Source organism: Canis lupus, chromosome 5, assembly GCF_003254725.2.
Source record: "Canis lupus dingo isolate Sandy chromosome 5, ASM325472v2, whole genome shotgun sequence".
In the NCBI taxonomy this organism is placed as follows: domain Eukaryota; kingdom Metazoa; phylum Chordata; class Mammalia; order Carnivora; family Canidae; genus Canis; species Canis lupus.
The window spans coordinates 77,437,031-77,464,993 of NC_064247.1; the positions used below are offsets into that span (position 1 = coordinate 77,437,031).

The 27,963-nt window shown below is 40.7% G+C and overlaps 1 protein-coding gene, 1 non-coding gene and 1 pseudogene across 2 annotated transcripts in view; all 3 read right to left on the reverse strand.

The window, feature by feature from the left end:
- The window catches only part of ZNF19 (zinc finger protein 19), a 99,210-nt gene that overhangs the window by 18,895 nt on the left and 52,352 nt on the right, over positions 1 to 27,963 (reverse strand). The gene's annotated exons all lie outside the window — the stretch shown is intronic.
- LOC112647596 (RNA-binding protein EWS-like) lies at positions 1,127 to 3,386 on the reverse strand (annotated as a pseudogene).
- Positions 9,144 to 9,250, reverse strand: LOC112647651 (U6 spliceosomal RNA). Its single transcript, XR_003128403.1, has one exon. It is a non-coding gene; the product is annotated as a U6 spliceosomal RNA (small nuclear RNA).

Sequence of the window (27,963 nt, forward strand, 5' to 3'; positions counted from 1 at the left end):
ACACTAGCTTTATTAAAATGTAATTCACATCCCATACGATTCATCCATTTAAAGTAAACAACTTAGTTTAGTTTTTGGTATATTCACAGAATCGCACAACCATCACCACAGTCAATTTAGAATATTTTCATCATTCCCAAAAAGAAACCCTGTAACTATCAGCACCAGCGCTCACTTTCCATCTTCCCAGTGATAGGCTAGATACTGTTCCCCTCAAAGATGTCTGGAATTCATATGTTGGATTTCATGACAAAGGAACATGAAGGTTGCAGACGGAATTAAGTTGCTTATCAGCTGATTTGAAAATAAGATTATCCTGGATTATCTAGATGGGCCCAATGTAATCATAAGAGTCCTTATAAGTAATGGAGGTCATGAGAAGAGCCACAGAGGTGACAAATTGAGAGAAACTTGTCCCATCATTGCTGGCTTTGAAGGTGGAGGAAAAGCTCCACAAATCACAAGTGGCTTCTAGAAACTGGAAAAGGCAAGAAAATAAAGTCTCTCCTTAGCCAACACTTTGAATTTAGCCTGGTGAAACCCATTTTGGACTTCTGACTTCTAGAACTATAACATAAATTAATAAGTAAATTGAATAAATGTGTGTTGTCTTGTAAGTCACTGTTCGTGGTAATTTGTTACAGCAGCAACAGAAAATTAATACAATCCCTGTGTGAGGGATTAATACAATCCCTTCCTCCATTCCTAGACAACTACTGATCTACTTTCTGACTCTACAGACTTGCATATTCTGGGCACTTACATCATATAATATCCATTAAATCTGGACATAAAACAAAGATCTTTATTGTTGGCCATTTTATTAGTCTTTGGAATAATGGAAACCTATGTGATCCCTGGCAAGACTTGGGAAGAGCTTGATTTTTTTTGCTTGGGAGGGGTTGCTATACTTTTAATATGCACAAACCCTCAACAACAACAACAACAACAACAACAACAACAAAAGACTATCCCAGTGAGGAGAAATGTCTCAGTTATCTCCGGTAAGTGATCACTCCGAGCAGAGAAGCAGTGAAATTTGAGATGTGGTGTTCTTTTTTGTTTGTATATATATAAACATTTGGAATTTAAACAAAAATCACAACCATGAACATTGTTACAGTTAGAGGCCCTCTTGGTTCTCCACAATGATACTGAGCACGCTCACACGGAGTTCCCATTGTTTAGTCTTTAAACAACCATCTTTAAAAGAAGGAAAAGAAACTCAGCACACTACCATTTAACTTGTTTTAATGTGTCTTCACAAATGGTGAAAAATACTAAAGTACAGACAAGGAATAATCATAATGTTGTGGCCAACATTATAAATATGGAATTATAAATTTAAAACATTTTCTGGTTTAAAAAATAAATCTGGTAGTCAAGGCAGCTCTGTGGGGTCTCCGCATCTAGTAGGGCCGGTCTCTGCGCTCCTGACGGTGCTCACCTTTATCCATTTTCCAGGTCCTCCATGCCTGCCTCTTCTTCCTCCCATCTGTTCCATCTCAGGTCCAGGGAGCCCACCAGGACCACCTTGTCTTCCTCCGCCACAGCCACCTGGGTCCATGCCCCGGCCACCACGGAAGCCTCCTCTGTCTCAGGTCACCTCTGAAACCCCCACCCGGACCCCTTCGGTCCATGAGGCCACCTCTTCCTCCCTGCATGCCACCACGGCGGCCTCTGTCCTGGTCACCACCCAGGGGCGGGAAGGGTGGTGGAAGGAAGCCTTCAGGCTTCAGAGCCTTACACTGGTTGCATTCTGTTCTCCAGGCAAAGTTCTGGTTTCCACACCCCGGATTGGGGCACTGCCAGTCCTTAGCTTGGTGCTGGACGTTTTCTCCTCCGGATGGGTTCCCTTGGGAACCCTAGGGTCCTCCTAGGGGAGAGCCACCTCTGTCTCCTCCATGGCCTCCCATGTGACCCATGGGGCCCCCAGGACCTCCTGGGCCCCCTGGACCTCCATGGAGTGGCGGTGGCATCCCTCTGCCCTCACGGGAAGGCATACCACCCCGCATGCTGTTCGTTGGAGACCTCTTCCGAGCAAGAGAAACCTTAAGTTTGCTTCCTTGAAAATCTTTCCCATCAAACAACTCCACAGCAGCCTTGGCAGTTGGTGGATCTTCATAGGACACTGTAGCACCACTTTTGGGTTTTCCTGTTTCCTTGTCCAAGTAGATATGGATCATGGGTTGTCCGGTTCTCTTGCTCATCTTAACAACTCCACACTGCTTAAAGAAGACTGCCGGATTGTCTAGAGTCACAGTGTCATTTAAGCCTTGCACATAAATTGCACTGTTGTCAGAATCTTCATCTGGATCTACAGGTGGGCCTAGATCAAGATCTGGTCCTTCATCCATGGGTCCACCAGGCTTATTGAAGCCACCTCACTCTCCAGCGCCCATTCCACTGAGTCCTCCTCCCCTCCCACCTCTGCTCATGCCTCGCCGATCAAATCCCCCTCTTCCCCTGCCCCGGTTATCAGGGCCACTTATGCTCTGGTTCTCTTCTGGTCCAGAAAATCCTCCAGACTGCCACCCATAAACACCCATGCTACTGGGGTGGTCCTGTTGGAATGAACTCTACTGCCCGTAGCTGCTGCTCTGTTGACTATATTGACTTGGAGCGTAGCTGTAGGATCCAGTTTGGAGGGGACAACTAGTGGGCGGCTGCTGCCCATAGCTGCTTTGTTGACCATAGCTACTCTGCTGTCCATAGCTGCCCGGCTGCCCATAGGTAGCCGAGAGTAACTGCTGAGAGTAACTGCTCTGATCATAACTAGTCGGCTGTGTAGAGGAGTAGCTGGTAGGAGGATAAGATGGTGGTGCTGTGACTGGCTGCATGGGGTAGCTCCCAGGTACCCGGGGATAACTGGATAACTGTAGTTACTCTGTCCATATCCTAGGCTGGGCTGGTTGTAACCCCCTGTTCTAGATTGAAGTTGACTAGTCTCAGCGGGTTTGTTACCGCTGTGGTCTTGCAGGTGTGGTGGCTGCTGGCTGCTGCCCAAAGGCTGGGTAAGCAGGCTGAGTGCCATATGCAGACTGAGCGGCATAGGAGGCCTGAATATTAATGAGCGTCGCAGTGATGGTATCATAAGAACCAGTGCCGTACCCCTGGACAGGCTGACTGTATGCTTGGGGGGCAATTGGAGTCGTATAACCAGCAGGAGGCTGTCCATAAGAAGTTGCCTAGGTGGTCTGCCCATAGGTCACAGTGGTCTGAGCCTGGGTATAGCTGATATCAGTGGGCTGTCTACAGGTTCCATAACTTTGCTGCCCATATGCCTGGGTGGCCTGTGCATATCCTTGAGTTGGTTGGGCAGTGTATGCACTATAGCCCTGGTAGGCTGCAGCTTGGCTGTAGGTACTATAATCTGTGGATGCCATCTTCTCTCCTTCCTTCTCGTTCTCTCACCATCTGTCTCCCTCTCGCCTTCCCTCTAGGCACCCTTGAGATGTGTTTTGAAGTCCTTTGGACAAACTACATACTGCGGCACCTTTCAGCCCTGGCCATAATGAGCATTAGCAGATGCCTCCTAGCAAGGCTTGAACTTAAGTGCCCTGTTTCTCCATGATATTTTATTTATTTTTATGTAAGGGTTTTTTTTTTCCTTCAAATCATTTAGTAAATAGAGCAAGATTATTGTTGCAGGTGAATGGCAGGTCAACAATACTGTCACAAGCGACTCATGGGGAAGGGTTAGAAGTTAAACAGTGTTGCTTATTTCTTGCATAGTCATATTTTATGAATCAGAGTGTATACTATTCTTGATATTTAGAGAGAAATTCAGTAGGATTTTGCAATTTGGGTTTCCCTGACCAAGACTCTAATCCAATGTTCTTTGGACCTTTAGAATGGGGAAATGCTAGCCCATCTGAAATCCTTTTTGCTTAAATGGTGAGTAACTTCCACTCCCAATTATCTACATGGTATCCCAGTGCATCTTTAGAATTAATAAACAGCTAATTGGTGCTGTCCTACTGGACCACCTACAAGAAAATGTACACTCATATCCAGATCTATTGTGGTATCTACCATCAAACATAATTATCTTAACGCCTCAGCCGCTCCTCAGATTCCACTGGGAGCCACCTTCTCCTGTGGTCACCTTATGGCCTGAATACCTGGCTCTCTCTCTAACTCCTATGTTATCTTTTTTTTTTTTTTTTTTTAAGATCTTATTTATTTACTCATGAGAGATACGGAGAGAGGCAGAGACAGGCAGAGGGAAAAGCAGGTTCCATGCAGGGAGCCTGATGTGGGACTCCATTCCAGAACTCCAGGATCACACCCCGAGCCAAAGGCAGACGCTTAACCACTGAGCCACCCAGGCGTCCCCTATGTTATCTATCTTTAATTTAGACTAAGAGCACTGTAAGTCAGGAAAGCCAGAATATAGCGTATGATCATGGCACATTTGCTGTTTGTTATTCTTGACTTTAAAGTGGTGGGGAAAATATCAATTTCTCTCCCAGCTCTCTGAAAACCATAGCCACAAAATAGACTGAAGTTATAGTGGAACTTAAATTTCATGCACAAAACTTGACTGTCCAAAAATGTACAAACTCAATGTTTTGTTGCAGTGGCTACAATGACATAGGATTTTATGTGAATTATTTCCTTGCAGCTGAAAATATACTGAATGGTGACAGAGAGCCTTCCATCCAAGATTGGGCACAAGACAGGTATGTCTGCTCTTGCCACTACTATTCAACACTGTCCTGGGAGTCCTAACAAGTGCAAGAAAGCCAGAAAAAGAAATCAAGGGCATACATACTGGAAAGGAAGACATAAAACTGCTACTATTTGCAAGAGGACATAACTGTCTACATAGAAAATCCCAAGGAGTCTATAAAATCTCCTAGAATTAACAAGTGAATTTCACAAGGTCACAGAATTAGTGGTTACAAAAAAGAAAAAAATCAATTGTTAGAAACTGAAATTTCTGATAATAAAATTTCCTGTGAGACAATACAATTTTTAAAAAAAGATTTTATTTACTTATACATGAGAGACAGAGAGAGAAAGAGAAAGAGAGAGGCAGTAGCAGAGGCAGAGGGAGAAGCAGGCTCGATCCCAAGACTCTGGGGTTATGACCTGAGCCGAAGGCAGATGCTTAGCTGCTTAGCCATCCAGGCACCCCAATACAATACAATTTTAATAAAATTTCAAAAATAGTACCATTTACAATAGAACAAAAAAATCACAAAATATTTAGGTATAAATCTAAGAAAATTTGTCCAATATATGCATGCTGAAAATTACAAAATAATGAAAAATGAAAGAATACCTAATAAACAGAGAAATATGGTGTTCATTGGCTGAAAAACAATATTAAGATGTCAATTATCCCCAATTGATCTATATATTCAAATTAATCCAGTCTAAATCTCAGCAAGACCCTTTGTAAAAATCAAGCAAATGACTCAATTGTATGTCAATCATACGATAAAGCTAAAAAAAAAAAAAAAAAGCAGTGGAGACAGGAGGGCAATGCTGTGTAATGGTTAGCACATGGGCTCTGAAGTCAGATTGCCCAGGTTTGAGTCTCTGCCCTTCCACTTATTAGCTGTATCTTTGGGCAACCTGCTTAATCTCTCTGTTCTTCAATATCCTAACTGAAACAAGATAACGGTATCTACTTCAAAGGCTGCTATGAAGATCCAGTTAATGGGGATTACCTAGCATAGGAAAGCACACACAATGTTACTGGTTATTAGTGTTTATTAAAGAACAGCTATAACAAATAAAAGGGAGGCAACAACTGGAATAAACAAACCTTGACTTAGGTGATTTCTATCATTTCTTTGCCTGAATCACTTTTGGTGTGTCTGCACAATTTTAAGTCCATTACTAAGAGATGACCTCCCAGTGTCTTCTCCTATTTGAACAAATAAGAAGATGGTAAAGCTGTCTCTCAGGGCAATATTTCAAACATCAGGTTAAGTCTGGGATTGAGAACTGTCATGAAGTAGATGATAGTACAAGGAGGCATACGACATAACAAGGCACAGACTGACAAGCCTGCAAAGAAGAGAATCTCTATATTCTCTAGATCAGTGGAGACAATTTTGATTTTCATGAGTGGGGTCAGGCAGAGTGTTACAAAGAGTATCTAGTGGGTAAAAGTCAGTGGGTAAGCTAAACACCCTACAGGACAGCACCAACAAACAATTATCAGGTCCCAAATGTTAGCAGCGTCAGGTTTGAGAAACTCTGCTTTAGATTTAGGCCAAGGAAATGGCCTTGGTTATCATATCCCCTTACCAAATCTAAGGTCATGGCAGCCATGCTATTCTAGGCATTATAAGGACGAATGTCAAATTTTGCATGCAAATATCTGAGTAATAAAAACTCTTCATACAGATTTTGTCAACCAAAAAATTTAGGAATGCCAAGGAGCATATATCAAAAAAAAATTTTTTTTAAATACAATACATAAGGGCACCTGGGTGGCTTGGCGGTTGAGCTTCTGCCTTTGGCTCAGGTCATGATCCCAGGGTCCTAGGATAGAGTCCAAAATCAGACCCCCTACAGGGAACCTGCTTCTCCTTCTGCCTGAGTCTCTTATGAATAAATAAATAAAATATTTTTTAAAGGGTACACAATCTGCATAAAAGGCAGGGCTAATGATTTATAAACGTCAGTAAGAAATTATAAATTACCAACATTGGTTCAAGAAGTAGACAGTGTCATTGGATCAATGCCAGAGAAGGGAACTGAAAAAGTAATCAAAGACCTCTTCTCCTCTATACTGTCCCCAACAAAAGTAACTGGCCCAATCAGCTTTATTAGATGGACTTTTTTTTTTCAAATTTCCAAGGAACAGATAACTGCTAGGCTTTTGAAACTGTTCCAAAGTACAGGAAAAGAACAGCCTCCTAATTATTTCTAGCAATCTCATATAATTCAGCTCCCAAATCCCAACAAAGATGGAAAAAAATTATAGGACAATCACACATATGAATATAGATGACAATATCCTAAATATTAACAAATACTACCCAGCAAGATATAAAGAAATGTGTACTAGTGTATCCAACTACTATTATAAGAGCATAAATATTACTAAGTAATAGGAAAACATTAATATAATTAAATATAGGTGGGTCAAAAAAGAAACATCCAGTAAGATCTAAAATAAGACTGAAAATTCAGCATCTACTTCTGTCAGAAACTGAGTAGGAAATAAACAAGGCTTTCCATTTAATACATGCATCTTCCTTACAGAATATTCATTGACAGAGATTTAGTTTTATAGTAACTTGAAGGGATGCCTCGCTGGCTCAGTCAGTAGAACATGTGACTCCTGATCTCGAGTCATGAGTTTGAGCCCTATGATGGGCACAGAGCCTAATTAAAAACAAAACAAAACAAGAAAAGCACCTATACAAACTTGAAATTTTCATTATAGTGCTTAAATTGCTAGAACTTCCTTCCAAATGGGATCCCTGAATGTTAACCTGGCTTAAGTGAGGGTTAATGGCCTTCCCACATTCATATTGAATGTTTACCTCTGTGCAAACCACCAGAATCAAAGCTACTGTGTTTCTAAAACATCACAAATATGAAAGGTTTCCTCATACTATGGACTCAGTGATGCCAAATCAAGTTTATATTATCTGAAGTTCTTTGAAACATAGGAGACATTGAAATGGCTTAGTATCAACAAGGAAAGAAAACTCAACTCAAAACAATTTAAGCAAAAAACTGAAGTTTATTGATTTATGTCACTGAAAAACCCAGAGATAGATTTGGTTCTCTCCATTTCTCTCTTATCTGCAGGGCTGGCCTTCTTTTCATCCTTCATGATGGATCAAGGCTAACATCTGAGTCCAGCAGAATAAAATGTTGCTTCTAGGCAGGTTTTGCACCTGATTGGATGAACCTGGTCACTTGAATCCATCGTTGTGGCAGGGGGAAGGAACAGTATAGATGGGCTAGACTAGGCCACAAGTTCCACACCTGCTGTGGGGAAGAGAGCCCCACCTATATACCACAACAATTGTTGAGTGAGGGCAGGGTGGCTTTCCAAAAAAAGCAAGGCAGTAATTACCATGAAAAGGGGGTAAAAAAGGCTGGGAGGCAAAAGGAACCAAGGTCCAGGACAGGCCTCTCTCCAGGGTGAGCATATGCATGATGATGTGGCTGGGAGGAAGTCATATGGTTTCATATGGTTTCTCTCCACTGTGTATTCTCTGAAGCTGACTTAAAGTTGATTGACAGCAAAAACTTTTCCACACTCATTACACTCAAGGTTTTTCCCCAGTGTGGATTTTCTGGTATCTAACAAAGCTGAAGCATCTCCCACACTCCTCACATCTGAAGGGTTTCCTTGCACAGAGGATTCTCTCATCCTTTCTTTTAGTATTTTTCACTGTGGGGATTTCCTGGTATTTCTCCAGTTCACATGTTTCTGGAAAGTCACTTTCCTGAGAGACACTCTGCAGCAGCCCGTATGATAGCATCATATCCCTTTCTTCAGAAATTCCTTGAGTAGATGTGGACTCACTGTCAATGTTGGTCTCAGCATCTGACATGAGAAATGGAAGACACATGACACCTGAGACTTATACTGGAAAGAATAGAGCATTGAAATTATAGAGCCTCTGGAGATTACTATGGCAACCCCCATGTAGCCTACCAGAAATATAAACCTATTAAACTGGAAGAGCCAAATATGAAAGAGGCAGAAAGTAGTAGCTGGGGAATAGGAAATGAGATTGTGAACCCAGTTCACTGCACTTTCCAACACAGAAGGCTGCTTATTAAGCTTCTCCAGACCTGTATGTCCCCAGTAACTTGTGTTTTCGTAGTACTTAAATGCTTGAAAATGCTCATGGAGGAAGAAGCATCGAATCTAAGAGCAAGAGGCAACACCTGATGGGCTACAAGTTTGTGCCTATGCTATCAAACTATTAGAAATGGCTGAGTCAGCTGTTGTGGACTCAAAACAGGTCTGCTCAACTGCTTAGAAAGGAGAGAGCAGTTAGCTGTGAGGCCCAGGCTCCATTTGCATACTAAAGAACAGGAAAGCCGTAGATGAGAAACACAACAGGAACAGGCTCTCTAGTGGCATTTGTATTTCCAAAGATTGAAGGACATTTTCATTAAGTTTGTTGAAATCCAACCCATTTTTTTTTTAAAATATGGAACGCTTCATGAATTTGTGTGTCATCCTTGCGCAGGGGCCATGCTAATCTTCTCTGTATCCTTCCAATTCTAGTATATGTGCTGCCGAAGCGAGCACCCATTTTTTCTAAAATTTTGAGTTAAATTTCATATTCAAGTGTTGATCTTTATGAATTTGTACACTTGTTAAACATTTGTAACTAAAAGTGGATAACAGTATTTTTATGCCTTTTGCAAATAAAATGATGTGCAGAATGTGTTTATCTTTCCTTTTTTCCTTTTTTTTTTTTTTTTTACAAACTAGCTGCCCTATGCCCTTAAACCACTAGAACATAAGCTCCATAAGAGCAAGGGCTTTGTTTTCCTTCCTGCTGTATCCTAGGTGTCTTGAGCAATTCTTGGTACACAGATACTAATAAATGTGATAAAATGATTGAATAATTATTTGTTATCTATGAATAGGCATAGAGACACACCGGGGTGGCTCAGTCAATTAAGCGTCCAATTTATCATTCTGGCTCAGGTCATGATTTCAGGGTCAGACTGCACACTGGGCATGGAGCCTGCTTAAGATTCTCTCTCTCCCTCTCTCCCTGCGCCTCTCTCTACACCACAACCCCAACTTGGCTCGCCCTCTCTCAACAACAACAACAAAAATATAGGCATACAATTTATGTACTATAATATAAAACTATTATGGCTCAAAAATCACTGGATCCATATTATAACATAAGTTTTATGTTGGGTAGATAACTGGGGGTTATCTACCCAGTTCTCTGCACACACCTACATGTGTGTGAATTTGGAGAGGGGGCTTCTTCCAAAGGGAAGTGCTGGGAAACAGGAGCAAGGAGACAGCCGAAACTGTGAACACACAGGGAAATAACAATCTGAAATACAGTGACCAGAATAATGTGGACCCTGGAGGTCAATTCTTATATATCTTTTCCCTCACTGTTTGGCAGAAAGGTGTGTTGTGTCACACGATCCAAATTAGAGTAATAGATGACATGGAAATCCCCTCTTTCCCTGACACCCTAGAACCCTGTCATTTGGACTGATCAGTTTCCCCACAGCGGTCCTTCCAAGCAATCACCACTTTCCCTGGACCTCCAACTGCCCTCTCACTCAACTCTCCCAACAGTATCATCTCTTCCTCGCTTGGAAAACCAAGACGGCCTCAAAGGTGCACCTCAAGCTCCACACTGTCCACCCCCACAGGGTGGCGCCCATCTCCCATCTTCCCTTTAGGGCTGGCTGTCTCCTGACCATGATGCCAACTCTGTCCACTCCTCTAACGAAGCTCATTGGATACATCCTCTCCCTTCTCCCCTTTCACCTTTTCTGACTTTTATTATTTTTTAAAGATTTTATTTATTTATTCATGAGAGACACAGACATAGGCAGAAGGAGAAGCAGGCTCCATGCAGGGAGCCCGATGCAGGATCACACCCTGGGCTGAAGACGTACTAACCTGCTGAGCCACCCAGGCTGCGCACCTTTTCTGACTTCAGCTATTCAGGTCCACTTGAGGGTAATTACCTTTCCTAGACTAGTTTTTGTTTTTTTCCTTTTTAACTGTTTGATGACCCACCAGTGGGTCATGAAATAAATGTAGCAGATTGTAAACAGAAAATTTTAAAAGTGAAAGACATCAGACTAGATTTGAATAGACAATAGAGGATACCAGGCATCAGAGCAAACAGAAAGGTAAGCTCTGAATCTGAAACTTTGGTTTCAGTTACTTATAGAAGCATTTATATACTGGGTTATGACTTAAGTTGTATTTCTTACTGTAGGTGACAGTAAAAAATGTTTGCAAAACATTGCCTTAAAGCCACTATTTACAGTCTTTCTTTCATTCCTAAACCACACAAAAAGTGTTTCCTCAACATGTTCACATCCCAGTTACTTCTCCATGGGCTTCTGCTCCATTGCCCACCATCTTCCTTGGAAATCTTCCCTCCTTTAGTTTCAATCTCACCCTTCTCTCTTTGTGATGTTTCTAGTCTTTATCTCTACTTCCTCCTCCCTCTCTCTTCAACCCTAGAAAATCTTTAAGATTCTCCTCCCCACCCCCTTCTCTATTGAGGGGACATTTCAGCTACATGGAGTCCTTTATACAGAACAAGGTGTCTCAATCTCAGCACTACTGACATTTGCAGCCAGATAATTCTGTTGTGTGGGGTTGTCCTGTGCAGTGGAGGATGTTTAGCACCCTTCCTGATAAAGTAGCACCCCCTTCCCCAGTCTGAACAAACAAAACTGTCTCCAGACATTGCCAAATGTCCCCTAGGGGACAAAGTGACTGGTTCCTAGTGAGAACCATTGATCTGGAGGATTCCCAAAACAGGATGATCATAAAGTCTGGAAGCAGATGTATTTTTTAATAGATTGAAGATGTCTTTCACATCATCATTGTGTATGTCTTCCTAGGTTTCTAGACTTTGACACCCTGTGTAATTCAGCCTTGACCTTGTCCCAACATGACAGAGTTGCATTCTCAAGAGTTTGCTATATCCAGAGAACTGTGTGTTGCAGAGAAACTCAAACTTCATGAGATAAATACACTGTCATCATCACCATAAAAGCTATTATTATATCATGACTTATTTATGTTTACTGCTAATTTTTATCAGTGCTACCCTGACACCTCTACAGTCCTTTCTATCCCTGCATCACCCTGTCCCTACCCTTGCAGGTCTCCAAAGTTATTAACTGCAATATAATAACAATGTAACAAGGTTTTATGCCTTAATTTCCCCCACAGTCCAAATTACATACTACATTAAGTTAATATTTTTATTTATTTTTATTTTTTTGAAGATTTTATTTATTTGAGAGAGAGAGAACATGAGCGAGGTGAGGGGCAGAGGGAGAAGCAGACTCTCTGCTGAGTCTGCTGGGCCCCACCAATATGGGGCTCGATCCCAGGATCCTGAGATCATAACTCGAGCTGAAGCCAGACGACCAACTAACTGAGCCACCCAGGCGCCTCCAATTAATATTTTTAAAACATAGCAATCATGAACTTATGTCATATGCCACTAGTGGCAAGGTCACTGTGGCAGGAGTCACCTCTCCTGCTCCACATTGTTTTGCCAGCTCTCTCATTTCCTATTCCTATGCAGTTATGTTCCTTAGGACATAGGGGACAAGTCTTCTGGTCTGACATAACCTCTGTGCTCTAGGTTTTCTGTACACACCAATGATGTTTATGCATGGTTGGCTAAGTAAAAGGGCTCAAGGGCATGCTCTGTAGTAAAGCAGGGCTGTTCAAAAGAAATATAATGTGAGTCATAAATACAATCTATATATTTAATTTTGTTTTCCTGGGAGCCACATTAAAAAAGTAAAAAGAAAATGGTAAAATTAATTTTTAAAAAATTTTATTTATTTATTCATGAGAGACACAGGGAGAGAGAGAGGCAGAGACACAGGAAGACAGAGAAGCAGGCTCCATGCAGGGAGTGGGTCTCGTTCCTGGGTCTCCAGGATCATGCCCTGGGCCAAAGGCAGGCACTGAGCCGCTGAGCCACTCAAGGATCCCCACTACTTTGTTTTAAAATTTGTTTTTCACTTTAGTGGTCCTTTTGCTTATTTCATTCTGATCTTTGTTTTCAATTTCTGGTCTCTGACCTTAGCAGAATCATCTAGGGTGAAATTTACTTAGGTCGTGGTTGATATTCTTGACTCAGCCCACTCATACAGCCACTCTGCACTGAGCAAAATGACTAGAAAGAAGAACTCACCACAAAAGAAAGAATCAGAAACAGTACTCTCTGCCACAGAGTTACAGAATTAGATTACAATTCGATGTCAGAAAGCCAATTCAGAAGCACAATTATAAACCTACTGGTGGCTCTGGAAAAAAGCATAAAGGAATCAAGAGACTTCATGACTGCAGAATTTACATCTAATCAAGCCAAAATTCAAAATTAATTAAATGAGATGCAATCCAAACTGGAGGTCCTAACGATGAGGGTTAATGAGGTAGAAGAAAGAGTGAGTGACAGAAGACAAGTTGATGGTAAGGAAGGAAGCTGAGGAAAAAAGAGAAGAACAAAAGACCATGAGGAAAGGTTAAGGGAAATAAATGATAGCCTCAGAAGGAAAAATCTACGTATAATTGGGGTTCCAGAGAGCGCCAAGAGGGACAGAGGGCCGGAAAGCATATTTGAACAAATCATAGCTGAGAACTTCCCTAACTTGGAGAGGGAAACAGGTATTCAGATCCAGGAGATAGAGAGGTCCCCCCCCACCGCAAAAAAAAATCAATAAAAACTGTTCAACAGTTTGACATTTAATAGTGAAACTTGCAAATTCCAAAGATAAAGAGAAAATCCTTAAAGCAGCAAGAAACAAGAAATCCCTAATTTATATGGGGAGAAATATTAGATTAACAGCAGATTAACAGCAGACCTCTCCAAAGACCTGGCAGGCCAGAAAGGACTGGCAGGATATATTCAGGGTCCTAAATGAGAAGAACATCCAGCCAAAAATACCATATCCGGCAAGGCTCTCATTCAGAATAGAAGGAGAGATAAAGAGCTTCCAAGATAGGCAGACACTATATACAATGGAATATCACTCAGCCATTAGAAATGATGAATACTCACCCTTTGCTTCAACATGGATAGAACTGAAGGGTATTATGCTCAGTGAAGTAAGTCAATTGGAGAAGGACAAACATTATATGGTTTCAATCATTTCGGAATATAAAAATGGTGAAAGGGATTAAAGGGGAAAGGAGAGAAAATGAGTGGGAAATATGAGAGAGGGTGACAGAGCGTGAGAGACTCCTAACTCTGGGAAACGAACAAGGGGTAGTGGAAGGGGAGGTGGGCGGGGGGATGGGGTGACTGGGTGACGGGCACTGAGGGGGACACTTGATGGGATGAGCACTAGGTGTTATACTATATGTTGGCAAATCGAACTCCAATAAAAAATATACAAAAAAAGAAGAAACCTTGAAAGTGATAATATTCTTCTACATGCTTTTGAAAAATCAATGCCTATGTTTCTCTAAAGAAGTATTTTGAAATACATACCAGTTGCCTAAATTCATTAAAAAGAGCATAAGCCAGATGGGACACCAGTGTAGTTTGAGTCCAACCAATGCATACTTTATGTGGTAGATGCTGTGGAGTGGTTCACTCAACATGTTTTCCAGCCTTCTTCTGGTGTACCTTTTTTTTTTTTTTTTAAGATTTTGTTTATTCATGAGAGACACAGAGAGAGAGACAGAGACATAGGCAGAGGGAGAAACAGGCTCACTGAGGGGAGCCGGATGGAGGACTCGATCCAGGACCCCAGGATCACACCCTGAGCTGAAGTCAGACATTCAACCACCGAGCCATCCAGGAGCCTCTGGTGCGCCTTTCTGTACACAAGATGGAAAGCTAAACACCAAATGTCCCATATTCCCTGCGAGTGGGCTTCTGAGTAGGCTCCACTGATGTATCCATGCAGGGCTAACTTGTGTGATTCACCACAGAGGCAGCATTGTTCAGAAGCCACCAACTGTAATATAGAAGAAAGTTTCAAATCTATTGCAGGAATTAGAGTCCCTTTGATTGTACAGTCATGTAGTGTTGCTGTGGGAGTCATTCCCAGAGATTTAGCCAGAATCTATTTCTTCAAACTTCCCAGTGATTTTATAAGTTTCTAAAATCTTGTAATACGGACACTTGGGTGGCTCAGCAGTTGAGCATCTGTCTTTGGCTCAGGGCGTGATCCCAGGGTTCTGGGATCAAGTCCCCCATTGGGCTCCCTGTAGGGAGCCTGCTTCTCCTTCTGCCTATGTCTCTGCCTTTCTGTCTCTCATAAATAAATTTTTAAAAAATCTTTTTTAAAAATCTTGTAATAAATCCGGTTTACTTAAACTAAACTCTGACAAATACATACTGTGTCTTATTATAATGAATTTGAATTTCTGTTTAATTGCATCCATTAACAAAGACACTTGCTAAGTGTATGCTTGTTGTAGGAAATTGAGTTTATTCACTTAATGTGTAATGAGCATATTACCTCTACTGTGATTCATTACCTTCATTCTATAACTCCCCTATTATATAAGTAGCATGAACTTAACAGCTATTAAATATGGAGACCTCTTTGCTTTGGCTTTCTCCCTACAGACCTCTTTGAGTTTGCGTCTTTACAAGGATATTCACTATGGCACTCCAGGAAATAGTGCGAGTAGATAAGCAGGCTGTAGAGAATCCTATTCATTAGTTAAAATGAACTGGAGCTACAAGCTTCAAAATAAAATCTCATAAAAATCATGCTGAGTTTAAATCATGTGACAAAAGGACACAGTGCAAAATGTTTTTACATTTAAAAAATACTTAAATTATAAATATATATAATATTTATGGATAATTTTTAGAACTTACATATATAGTAAAAGCTCAAAAGAAAAACATGCATAGTTCATGATACACAATAACCCCAGAATAGGTGCTTACACTAAGAGAAGGCAGAAGGGAAGGAGAAAGAAGGAGGAGACACAGGGGAAGCGGGGCTTTAGCTATGAAAATATTTTTGAAATGTTGGAAAAAAATCCCAGTATTTGCTTAACCTGGGGGGGGGGGGGGGCGGTGCAAGAGAATTGATTACTTTTACTACTTTTCTATGTCAGTTATTTCACATGAAAAACAAAGATTTAAAAGTAGAAATAATGCTTTTATCACATTCGTTATTATTAGACTTTTACCTTGGAATGGACTGTCAGGTGATATATTAGTTCTGTTTTAACACTGAAGCCTTCCAGATGTATTATTAGAACTTGTTTCCACAGGGTAAATCCTAGGCTGTCTAAATTCGGAGTAACTCTTTTTTTTTTTTTTTTTTTTTTAAGATTTCATTGATTTCTTCATAAGAGACACAGAGAGAGGCAGAGACACAGGCAGAGGAAGAAGTAGGCTACTTGAGGGGAGCCCGATGTGGGACTCAATCCCCAGACTCCGGGATCATGACCTGAGGATCATGACCTGAGCTGAAGGCAGATGCTCAAACACCAAGCCACCCAGGGGCCTCTAAATTGGGAATAACTCTTCCTGTACAGTCACTGAATTTCTCACCTCTAATGCATAGTATCAATAGAACCATAGCTGAAACCTCTCTCACACTTTATACATACAGAGTTTCTTCCTATCATGATGCCCATTTAATTTTGCTTTAACAATATCGAAGACTTTCCCGTAGCACTCACACTGGTAGAGTTTTTCTCCAGATACTCTGATGCTTATCAAATTGGGAGGTACTTTCAGAACTACAATTAAATCCCCTCTCACATAACATGCATTTGTTGTTTATTCCCATGGCAAGCCTGAATCCCTGATTAATTTTGCATTAACAATGTGGGGGGAATCTCTTCTCTAATGTAGGTACTCTCCTATTAACTCACTTGGGAGGCATACCTAAAGGCTTTCTTGCAATCACTTCACTCATAAGATGTCTCCCCAGTGTGGATTTTCTGATGCCAACAAAGTCTGAAGTTACAGGTTTAAGAGCTTTCTCAGACCTAATAAAGTCATGGCTTCTCTTGGCTGTAGATTTTTTTTTAAGATTTTATTTATTTATTTATTAATGAGAGAGAGAGAGAGAGAGAGAGGCAGAGACACAGGCAGAGGGAGAAGCAGGCTCCATGCAGGGAGCCCGACGCGAGACTCGATCCCGGGTCTCCAGGATCACGCCCTGGGCGGAAGGCGGAGCTAAACCGCTAAGCCACTGGGGCTGCCCTCGGCTATAGATTTTTTGATGCCGAATTAGTTTTCCACTGATGCTGAAGCCTTCTCCACACACCTTACCTTGAAAGGGCTTCTCTCAGTATAAATAAGCTGATGCTTTCCACACTGGGAGCCACATCCGAAGGCTCTCCCACCCTCATTATATTCATAGACTCTTCCCAGTGTGGATTCTATTGATGTTGAAGATAGAATTACAGCTGAGACCATCCCAATATTCCATATACAAATAAGGTTTATCATTATTATGGTTTCTTTGATTGGATTTGCATTGACATTGAAAGCTTTCTCCACATTCATTACATGCATAAGGCTTCTCTCCAGTTCGATTCTTTGATGTCTAATATAGAAAGAACTATACTTGAAATCTTTTCCACATGCTATATATTTGAAGGGTTTCTCCACGGTGTGGCTTAATGCCAATTTAGTTTTGCCCTCATATTTAATGTTCTCCCACATTCCTTACATTGATATAGATTCAATTCAAAACTCTTCTGTGGACTTTTCTGGTGCTAAGTTGGGAGTTAAATCCAAAGATTTTTGCACACTTTCTCTATATATTTTTTAAGATTTTATTTATTTATGAGAGACAGAGAGAGAGAGAGAGAGAGAGAGGCAGAGACACAGGCAGAGGGAGAAGCAGGCTCCATGCAGGAAGCCCAACACGGGACTCGATCCTGGGACTCCAGGATCACACCCTGGGCCAAAGGCGGCACTAAACCACTGAGTCACCCAGGCTGCCCAAATCTTGTGTTTCTAATTGGAGAACCTTTGTTCTTTTCACTCAGGACAAGACCCCATGTACACATGAAGTATACTCTCTTAAACAGAAATTCCTAAATTCCTAATTCCTAATGCAACAAATTAAATATAAGTGAGCTCTCTTCTTACTAGTTATCCTGTTATAGTTCACATACAATACATTCTTTCTTGACATTTCTTGCCAAAGTCCAAGAATCATTAAGACTGGGAACAATAACTTCTGTGTGTTACATGTAATTTTTGTACCAAATTGGTAGATTTGGATGCTACAAAATAACTGGACACTACAACAGCCTTGGTTAAAGCTTCAGCCTTTGGTTGATAGAACCCAGAAGGCTGTTGAGTTTCCCAGGGCCAGAAAGTCTCCTCAGTTAACATGTGCATCTAGCTCTTTAGGACATGGTCTCCTGTCTCACCCTTTCTCATGCCTGAGCAGTGCCACCTGCACACACTTCCTTTGTGCTCCTGAACCCGGGGTTGCTCTCTTTCCAACTCCAGTAATGGGGCTTGCACTTGTGAGGCCTCAGGGAGCAGCCAGCCTGGGTCCAAGGCAGAGACACACAGGAACCCTGCACATGGCCACCCTTCACAGAAAGCACTGAGGCAGGTACCCTCCTTTGGTGTTCCTTAGAGCTTGGCCCCAAGAAGTACCAAGTATAAGACATGTAGAATGAATCATAAATAAACAAGAGAAAATCAAGGTTCGAGGAGTTTTGGTAAAGCCATAGCAATCATATTCTGGCATCAAATGGGAGTCAAAAAAATGAACAATCAAAAAAAAAAAAATGAACAATCTTCAAACACTTGAAAAGCCTCACCCTGTCCTAAATATTAAATAGCACTCCTGAGTCCCAGCTACATGTCACAGCACGATGGTGACATCTAGTGTTGGTTGGAACACTAGCTAGCTCTGCAATTTACTTAAAATTTAAAGAAACAGATTTCTTGGTGCTTCCCTTTCTCTTAGGTTTCCTACAGGGACAAGAAATTTGTTTTTGTTGTTGTTTTTTTTCTAGTTTGTAACTTGCCTTTTAATTTTCTTAATAATTGCTCTTGGGGGGATCCCTGGGTGGCTCAGTGGTTTAGCGTCTGCCTTTGGCGCAGGGCATGATCCTGGAGTCCCAGGATCCAGTCCCACATCGGGCTCCCTGCGTGGAGCCTGCTTCTCCCTCTGCCTATGTCTCTGCCTCTCTCTCTCTCTGTGTGTCTCTCATGAATAAATAAATAAAATCTTAAAAGAAATCGCTGTTGGGGAGGAGGAGGCAAGATGGCAGAAGAGTAGAGGTCCTCATTTCATCTGGTCCCCCAAATTTAGCTAGATAACTTTCAAACGTCCTGAATACCTATGAATTCAACCTGAGATGTAAAGAAAGAACAGCTGGAACACAACAGAGAGAAAAGTGATCACTTCTTACAAGGGAGGAGTGTGGAGAAGAGAAATGGAAGGGATAAATGGGAAGATAAACTCAAACCCAGCGAGCCTTTGTAAACTGGCTGCAGGATAGCAACTCAGCTTATAATAGAGACCTTTGGAAATTTGCTCCTGAGAGAGTCTTCCCTGACTGAAAAGTGCTTATTGGGGAAGAATTAGAGGAGGGGCAGTGAAGTCTCAATATTTCCGGAGACACAGAAAGAACAGAGGTACCTGGGAGAAAGTTCAACTTGTGCCGTAAACTGCAAACCGAGGTTAGGTCAGGGGACCAATGCCATCCTAGGTCCTGGCAAAGGACTAGAATGCAGCAACCCTCTGCAGGCATCTGGGAGAGGTGGAACAGGTGCACACTGGAGCGGGTGAATGCTCTGTACCTCAGGGCCAGGCAGCGGACAGAGGCAGGCTATCCTCCATTCTCTCTGGGAGAGGTGGAGCCAGTGAGCCACAAGAGGGTGAAAGCTCTCCCACTGCCAAGCACCTTTCAAACTGTACCAGTCAGTGCCCCCCGCACCTGCCCCAGGAGGATGTGAGCCAGTGTGCACTGAGAGACTGTAGTTTGGTACATGCTGGGAGCTCCTGGCTCCAAAGCTGGAGATCTGGCCACTACCATTTTTTTTTTCTCCTTTCACCTGGGAGAGGTGTTGCCTCCAGGGAACAAAGGCCTCACAGGGCAAACAGCTTCCATGGAGCCCAGCCACCTGGCAAGGGGTGGAACATCCTCACCCAGGCACAGACACCTGAGAATCATCACAGCAGGCCCCTCCCCCAGAAGAACAGCTGGAAGAACAAGGGAACAGCAAGTTTACTGAACAAGCAGCAATGGAAAACTCCAGGACTAAGGGGAAACAATATATAGAACTTGAGGGTTTTTTCCTTATGAGTCATTTATCTTTCAGGTTAAAAATTTCCAATATTCTTTCTCTTTTCTTATCTTAACTACCATATTTTATCAACTCTTCATTTTTAAGTTTTTTCCTTTTTGACTTTCATATTTTTACGATTACATGTCATAGATATATTTTTCATTTTTGGCTTCCTTTCACCATATTCAACTTAATTTTTGTAGATATGTAAGTTTTGTTTTGCTTTATAATTTTGGAATTTAGTACCTTCTAACATAAAGACTAAAATACACTCAGAACCAAGTGGAGCACCATGTTGGTCCACATTGAGATTATATTCTCTCTTCTTTCCCATTCTGCACCCCACTTTTGTCGTCTTGTTTTTGTTTTTGTTGTTGCTGTTGTTTCTCCATATAAGTTTTGCTTGTTTATATAAATTTGGAATTTATCACCTTCTGATATACAGGCCAAATATACTCAGAACCAAGAGGATCACCATCTTGTTCTACTCTGTGAGACTATATTCTCTGTCCCTTACCACTTCTTCTCCCCTAACTTTTTAAAATTTTTACTATTTTTTAATTCATTTTTCAGTTCCATGGTCTTTTTTTTCTTTTTCTTTTATTTTCAGGTCCTTGACCTCTTCAGAATTGTCTGGGGTGTATTTTACTTAGGTCGTGGTTGATATTTTTGACTCTGCTCACTCATAGAGCCATTCTGCACTGGACAAAATGACTAGAAGAATTCGCCACAAAAGAAAGAACCAGAAGTAATACTCTCTGCCACAGATCTAATAGATATGGATTTAAGTAAGATGTCAGAGATACAATTCAGGAACAATTATAAAATTACTGGTGGCTCTTAAAAAAAAAGCATAAAATACTTTAGAGATTCTCTTACTGCATAATTGAGATCTAATCAGGCTTAAATTAAAAATACTTTAACTGAGATGAAATCTAAACTGGATCCTCTAACAGCTAGGGTTAATGAGGCAGAAGAGAGAGTGACAAAGAAGACAAGTTGATGGAAAGGAATTACTTGATAGTTTGAGAAAGAATAATATTCATCTTATTGGGATTCCAGAGGGTATGGAGAGAGAGAGAGAGAGGACCAGAAACTATGTTTGAACAAATCACAGCTGAGAACTCCCCTACTCTGGGGAAGGAAACAGGCATTCAGGGACTGTATAGGTAATACTATGACACTAAATTCATATCTTTTAATAGTTACTCTGAACATGAATGGGCTAAATGATGCAGTCAAAAGACACAAGGTAAAAGCAAGACCCATCTATATGCTGTCTACAAGAGACTCATTTTAGACCTAAGGACACCTTCAGACTGAAAATGAGGGAGTGGGGAAGAATTTACCATACAAATGGTCCTCAAAAGAAGGCTGGGGTAGCAATCCTTATATCAGATAAATTAGATTTTAAACCAAAGACTGTAATAAGAGATGAAGAGGGACACTATATCATATTTAAAGGGTCTATCCAACTATAAGACCTAAGAATTATGAATATTTATGCCCCTAATTGGGAGCAACCAATTATATCAACCAATTAATAACCAAAGTAAAGAGACTCATAGGTAATAATACATTAATAGTAGACTTCAACACAGTGCTCTCAGCAAAGGATAGATATTCTAAGCAGAAGATCATCAAAGAAACAAGGGCTTTGAATGACACACTGGACCAAATGGATTTCACAGGTATATACAGAACATTTCATCCTAATGTAACAGAATGCACATTCTTCTCAAACACACATGGAACTTTCTCTAGAATAGACCACATACTGTCACAAATCAGGTCTCAACCAATACCAAAAAATGTGATTATCTCCTGCATATTTTCAGACCACAATGCTTTGAAACTAGAACTCAATCACAAGAAGAAATTTGGAAGGTACTCAAACAATCAGAGGTTAAAGAGCATCCTACTAAAAGATGTCAACCAGGAAATTAGAGAAGAATTCAAAAGATTCATGGAAACTAACAAAAATGAAAGCACAACTGTTCAAAATCTTTACAGCAAAGACAGTCCTAAGAAGGAAATATATCTCAATACAAGACTCCTTCAAAAAATTGGAAAAATCTCAAATATATAAGCTAACCTTATATGTAAGGAACTGGAGAGAGAACAGCAAATAAAGCCTAAACCAAGCAGAAGAAAAGAAATAATAAAGATTAGAGCAGAACTCAGTGAAATAGAGACCAGAAGAACAGATCAACGAAACCAGGAGCTGGTTCTTTGAAAGGATTAATAAGATGGATAAAACCCTAGCCAGACTTATTAAAAAGAAAAGAGAAAATATTCAAATTAATAAAATAATGAATGAAAGAGGAGTGATCACAACCGATACCAAAGAAATACAAACAATTTTTAAAAATGCATTATGAGCAACTATATGCCAACAAATTAGGCAGCCTGGAAGAAATGGATGCATTCCTCAAAACCTACAAATTACCAAAACTGAAACAGGAAGAAATAGAATACCTGAACAGACCCATAACCAGCAAGGAAATTGAAGCAGCAATTAAAAACCTTCCCAGAAATGAAAGTCCAGGAGAATTCTACCAAATATATTTTTAAAAATATTTTATTTATTTACTCATGAGAAACAGAGAGACAGAGAGGTAGAGACACAGGCAGAGGGAGAAGCAGGCTCCATGCAGGGAGCCCAATGTGGGACTTGATCCCGGGTCCCCAGGACCATGCCCTGAGCTGAAGGCAGTGCTAAACCGCTGAGCCACCCAGGCTGCTCTCTACCAAACATTTAAAGAAGAAATTAAATGTTCTACTAAAGGTGTTTCAAAGGATAGAAATGGAAGGAATACTTCCAAACTCATTCTATGAGGCTAGCATTACCTTGATCCCAAAACCAAACAAAGACTTCACCAAAAAGGAGAATTACAGACCAATTACATTCCTGATGAACATGGACACAAAAATTTTCACCAAGATACTAGGCAATAGGATCAAACAGTACATTAAGAGGTTTACTCACCATGGTCAAGTGGGATTTATCCCTGGGAATGCAAGGGTGGTTCAACATTTATAAAACAATCAATGTGATAGATTACATCAAGAAAAGAAAAGACAAGAATCATATGATCCTCTCAATAGATGCAGAGAAATCATTTGACAAAATACAGCATCCATTCCTGATTAGAACTCTTCAAAGTGTAGGGATCGAGGAAACACATCTCAATATCATAAAAGCCATCTATGAAAAGCCCACGGCAAATATCATTCTCAATGGGGAAAAACTGAGAGTTTTCCCCTAAGATCAGGAACACGACAGGGATGCCCACTCTCACTGCTGTTGTTCAGTTTAGTACTAGGAGTTCTAGCCTTAGCAATCAGACAACAAAAAGAAATAAAAGGCATTCAAATTGGCAAAGAAGAAACCAAACTCTCCCTCTTTGCAGATGACGTGATACTGTATATAAAGAAGCCAAAAGACTCCACCCCAAAATCTCTAGAACTCATACAGCAATTCAGCAATGTGGCAGGATACAAAATTAATGCCCAGAAATCAGTGGCATTTCTATACACTAACAGTGAAACTGAGGAAAGAGAAATTAAGGAACCAATCCCATTTATAATTGCAGCCAAAAGCATAAGATACCTAGGAATAAACTTAACCAAAGAGGTATATAATAATATGTATATTTATATTACATATTTAATATAAAAAATTTTAATGAAATGAGTTTCATATTCAAAAAATTTGAAAGTCTCTAGAATTTTTCTTTTACCATAGAGGATTGGATGTGATTCCAAGGTCCCAAACATGGCCCCTAGAGCATGCCTAAGGGTACCTTGAATATAATTGAAATATAAAGGAAGTGGAGGGAATCCTTTAGAAATAATGTTCGAGGATATGGGGGATTTTTTATGTTACAACTGGGAATCCTAGAACACAGTGTTGGGGGTAACGGGGAGCTGTTGGAGGATGTCAGTCTGAGATGGACCAGAATGAGTGAGAATCAGGAGCAGCAACCAGGATGTCTTCTTTCTAATTCCCATCGAGGAGGCAAGAGGGCTCCATAGTTATCAGGGGACAGAGTACCACCAATGTAGCATCCAATCCAGGAAACATCCTGAGTACCTACTATACTCCAGGTTCTGGGTTAGGGAACATAGATGGATACAGGACTAAGATGCTGTTCTTGTCTTCAATGAACTAGCAACCTATCCAGGGGAGACTGCCAGTCTTCAAGTTCCCTCCCATCCTGAGGGAGGTCCCTGCTGTCCTGGGGCAGACATGTGGGTCCCAAGAATCTTCTGTTACTTTCATAGGCCCCTGCCTAAGCACAACTTTGTGCAGACATGCCCTCACTTCCTCACTCTCCTCCAGCCTGACACAGAAATGTCTTCCCCAGAGCACTCCTTCTCAGTTTGCACAGCCAAAGGTCCCTTCTGACTTCATGTCAAATCAACAAATAAGGATGTAAAAAGCTCATTACGTGCAAGGGGCTAGCTAACCTTGGCATTCAAAGTTAAAGTCTTCAAAACACAGGAGAAAAACACACACACACACACAAAAACAAAAACAAAAACAAAAACAAAAAACAAAACAAAACACAGGAGAGCTAATTTAGCAGGTAGCAGAGAAAGAAAATTTGGTACTATAAATTGTAGTTTCAATCTGCACAGACCTTCAAGCCACCCCACTGAGAAGGGATTTTTTTTTTTATTTTTAGTACTACACCTCTAGATGGGAGAAGGGTCACTCAGACAAATTGTCAGAAAGCTTTGAGGCAATAGCATGATGCTGCTGAAGAACAGAAGGGTACTAGACAAGATCTACAGAAACACAGTGGCTTACATCTACAGGTGTAGACCATAACATTTTTGCTTGCACACGTTCTAAAATAATTTTGCAAAAGTGAGATAGTCATGGCCAACAAGCACATGAATAGAGAGATGTTCACATCATTAAGGAAATGTAAATTAAAACCACAGTGAGAGGTGCCTGAGTGGCTCAGTCGGTTAAGCATCTGCCTTTGGCTCAGGTCATGATCCCAGGGTCCTGGGATTGAGTCCTGCTTCAGGTTCCCTGCTCAGTGCAGGGACTGCTTCTCTCTCTACTCCCTCCCCCTGCTCATGATATCTTTCTTTCTCCTACTCTTTCTTAAATAAATAAATAAATAAATAAATCTTGTAAAAAAAAAAAAGGAGATACCACTCTATACCTACTAGGTTAATTATCTTTTTAATGGAATAACAAGAGTTATCAAAGAAGCAGAGAAATTGGAACCCATGGTAGCTGCAAATGTACAATGGTACAGTGGCTGTGGAAAAGTTTGGCAGTTCCTCAAGAAGTTAAACAGAATTATCAGCAATTTTGCTCCTAGGTAGAGAATTGGAAAGAATTCCAAAAGAATTGGAAAGGAGTATTCAAACAAATACTTGTACACTCATCCTCACAGCAACACTATGCATAATAGCCAAAAGGTAGAAACAAGACAAATGTCCATTAGCTGATGAACAATTAAGTACAATGTGGTATACACAGATGATGGAATGCTTTTCAACCATAAAAGGGAATGAAGTACTGGTACACACTACCACTTGAATACACCTCAAAAACAGCATGCTAAATAAAAGAAATCAGACACAAAAGGTCAAATATTGCATGATTTCATTTATAGGAAACATCCAGAATAGGTAAATCCGTAGAGACAGAAAACAGATTAGTGGGTGCCAGGAAACAGGCAGGGCGTGATGGCAGTTATTGTTTAATGAGTACAGGGTTTCCTTTTGAGATGATGCATATGTCTTGAAATAGAGGAAGTGTTTGCACAATATTGTAAACATACTAAATGCCACCGAATTGTATGCTTCAATGTGGTTAATGGTTAATTTTATGTTATGTGAATTTTACTCAAAAAAATCCATAAAAGAAAAAAACCTAAGTAGTCTCCCTATAAGTTTTCAGTTAATATTTAACTTTTTTAAAAAAGATTTTATTTATTTATCTGAAAGAGAGACAGAGATAGTGAGAGCACGAGTGGGGAGGAGAGGAAGAAGCAGGCTCTCCACTGAGCAGGGAGCCCAAAGTGGGGCTCAATACCAGGACCCCGGGGTCACACCCTGACCTGGAAGGCTCAACCACTGAGCCACCCAGGCATCCCTCAAAATAAAACTGTTACATTGTTCTTTTAAATATATCCATCTAAATGCTCTAATTTGATACCCCGTTGCCTTTTTTTTTTTTTTTTTTTAAGTAACCTCTACCACCTGCATGGGCCTTGAATTAATGACCCAAGATCAAGGGTCTCCTGACTGAGCCAGCCAGGCTCCCCAACCCCATCACCTATTTTTAAAAGTACATGAACAACATCTTCTATAATTATCAGTTATCTTATTCCTTTTTCTCCTTGAAATTATATTTCCATTACATTTCCTCTCAGATTTTTATCTTTGTGTAATTTTTATTTTTTTAAGATCTATTTATTTATTTTGTAGGGGAGGGGCAGAGGGAGAAAGAGGGAATCCCAAGCAGGCTCCCAACTGAGTGTGGATTCCAACATGTGGCTCAATCTCACAACCCTGAGGTCATGACCCAAACTGAGACCAAGAGTTGGTGCTTAACCAACTGAGCCACGCAGGCACGCCTCTTTGTGTAATTTTTAAAGTTTTTATTTCCCTGATTCCAAAGTCTCCAAATATTAAAAATTTATTCTGGATTGAGTTGTTATAGTTGGTATTAATATACAATTGATCAAAACAACATAAATATAACAAACTTTGATGAACAATTGGCACACCTGGGTGGCTCAGTTGGTTAAGCATTCAACTCCTGATTTTGGCTCAGTTTGTGATCTCTGGGTTGTGAGATTGAGCCCCAGGTCAGGTTCTGCATTGAGCATGAAGCCTGCTTGAGGTTCTGTCTCTCCCTCTCCCTCTCCTCTCTCTAAAAAGAAATAATAATATGGGACACCTGGTGGCTCAGCAGTTGAGTGTCTGCCTTTGGCTCAGGGTGTGATCCCGGCCAGAGTTCCAGGATGGAGTCCCATATCAGGCTCCCTCCATGGAGCCTGCTTCTCCCTCTGCCTCCTGTGTCTCTGCCTTTCTCTCTCTCTTTCTCCGTCTCTCATGAATGAATAAATAAAATCTTAAAAAAAAAAAGTCAGATATTTAGCTGACTGAACCACCCAGGCATTCTTCTTAAGTCTTTTATTGTAAATTTTTAAAAAGATTGTATTTATTTATTTGAGAGAGACAGAGAGAGCATGAGCAGGGGGGAAAGGCAGAGGGAGAAGGGGAGGGAGAAGCAGACTCTGCCAAGCAGGGAGCCCAACACAGGCTTGATCCCAGGATCCCAAGATCAGGACCCTAGCTGAAGGCAGACACTTAACTGATTGAGCTATAGAGGCACCTCTTAAATCTTTTTTTAAAATCAAGAGATTTTTTTCCTTGTTTTTCTTTCCTCTTACAACTGATTTATTGAAAAACTGGGTCATTTGTCCTGTAGATATATTTTCCATGTTCTGGATTTTGCTGATTATATCTCCTTGACCTCTGTATTTCCTGAAAATTGATATTTAGATCTTGAGTCTTGAATAGATTCAGATATGATTCTTTAGCAAGACTCCTTTATAGCTGGTGTGTATGTAGTCTTTATTTCATTGGAGGTACCTGAAGTCTAGGTGTCTTTTTTTTTTGTGATAGACTGTATCAGTGGGTTCAGTGTTATAGGCTGTATCCACTCATTACCAGGGTCCCCATCAGCTTTTCATCTGATAGTTTAGCAGCCATTAATGATCACTACTTAGATCCATCATTTCATTACATATTTTTCCTTCAATTCAATGAAAATAAATAATTGAGACCCCAGACAATAATCTGTTCCCTAATCATTAGTCATTCACTTTATTAATTTATTTTTTTAAAGATTTTATTTATTTATTCATGAGAGACACAGAGAGGCAGAGATACAGACAGAGGGGGAAGCAGGCTCCCCATGGGGAGTCTGATGTGGGACTCAATCCGAGGACCCCAGAATCATGCCCTGAGCCAAAAGCAGATA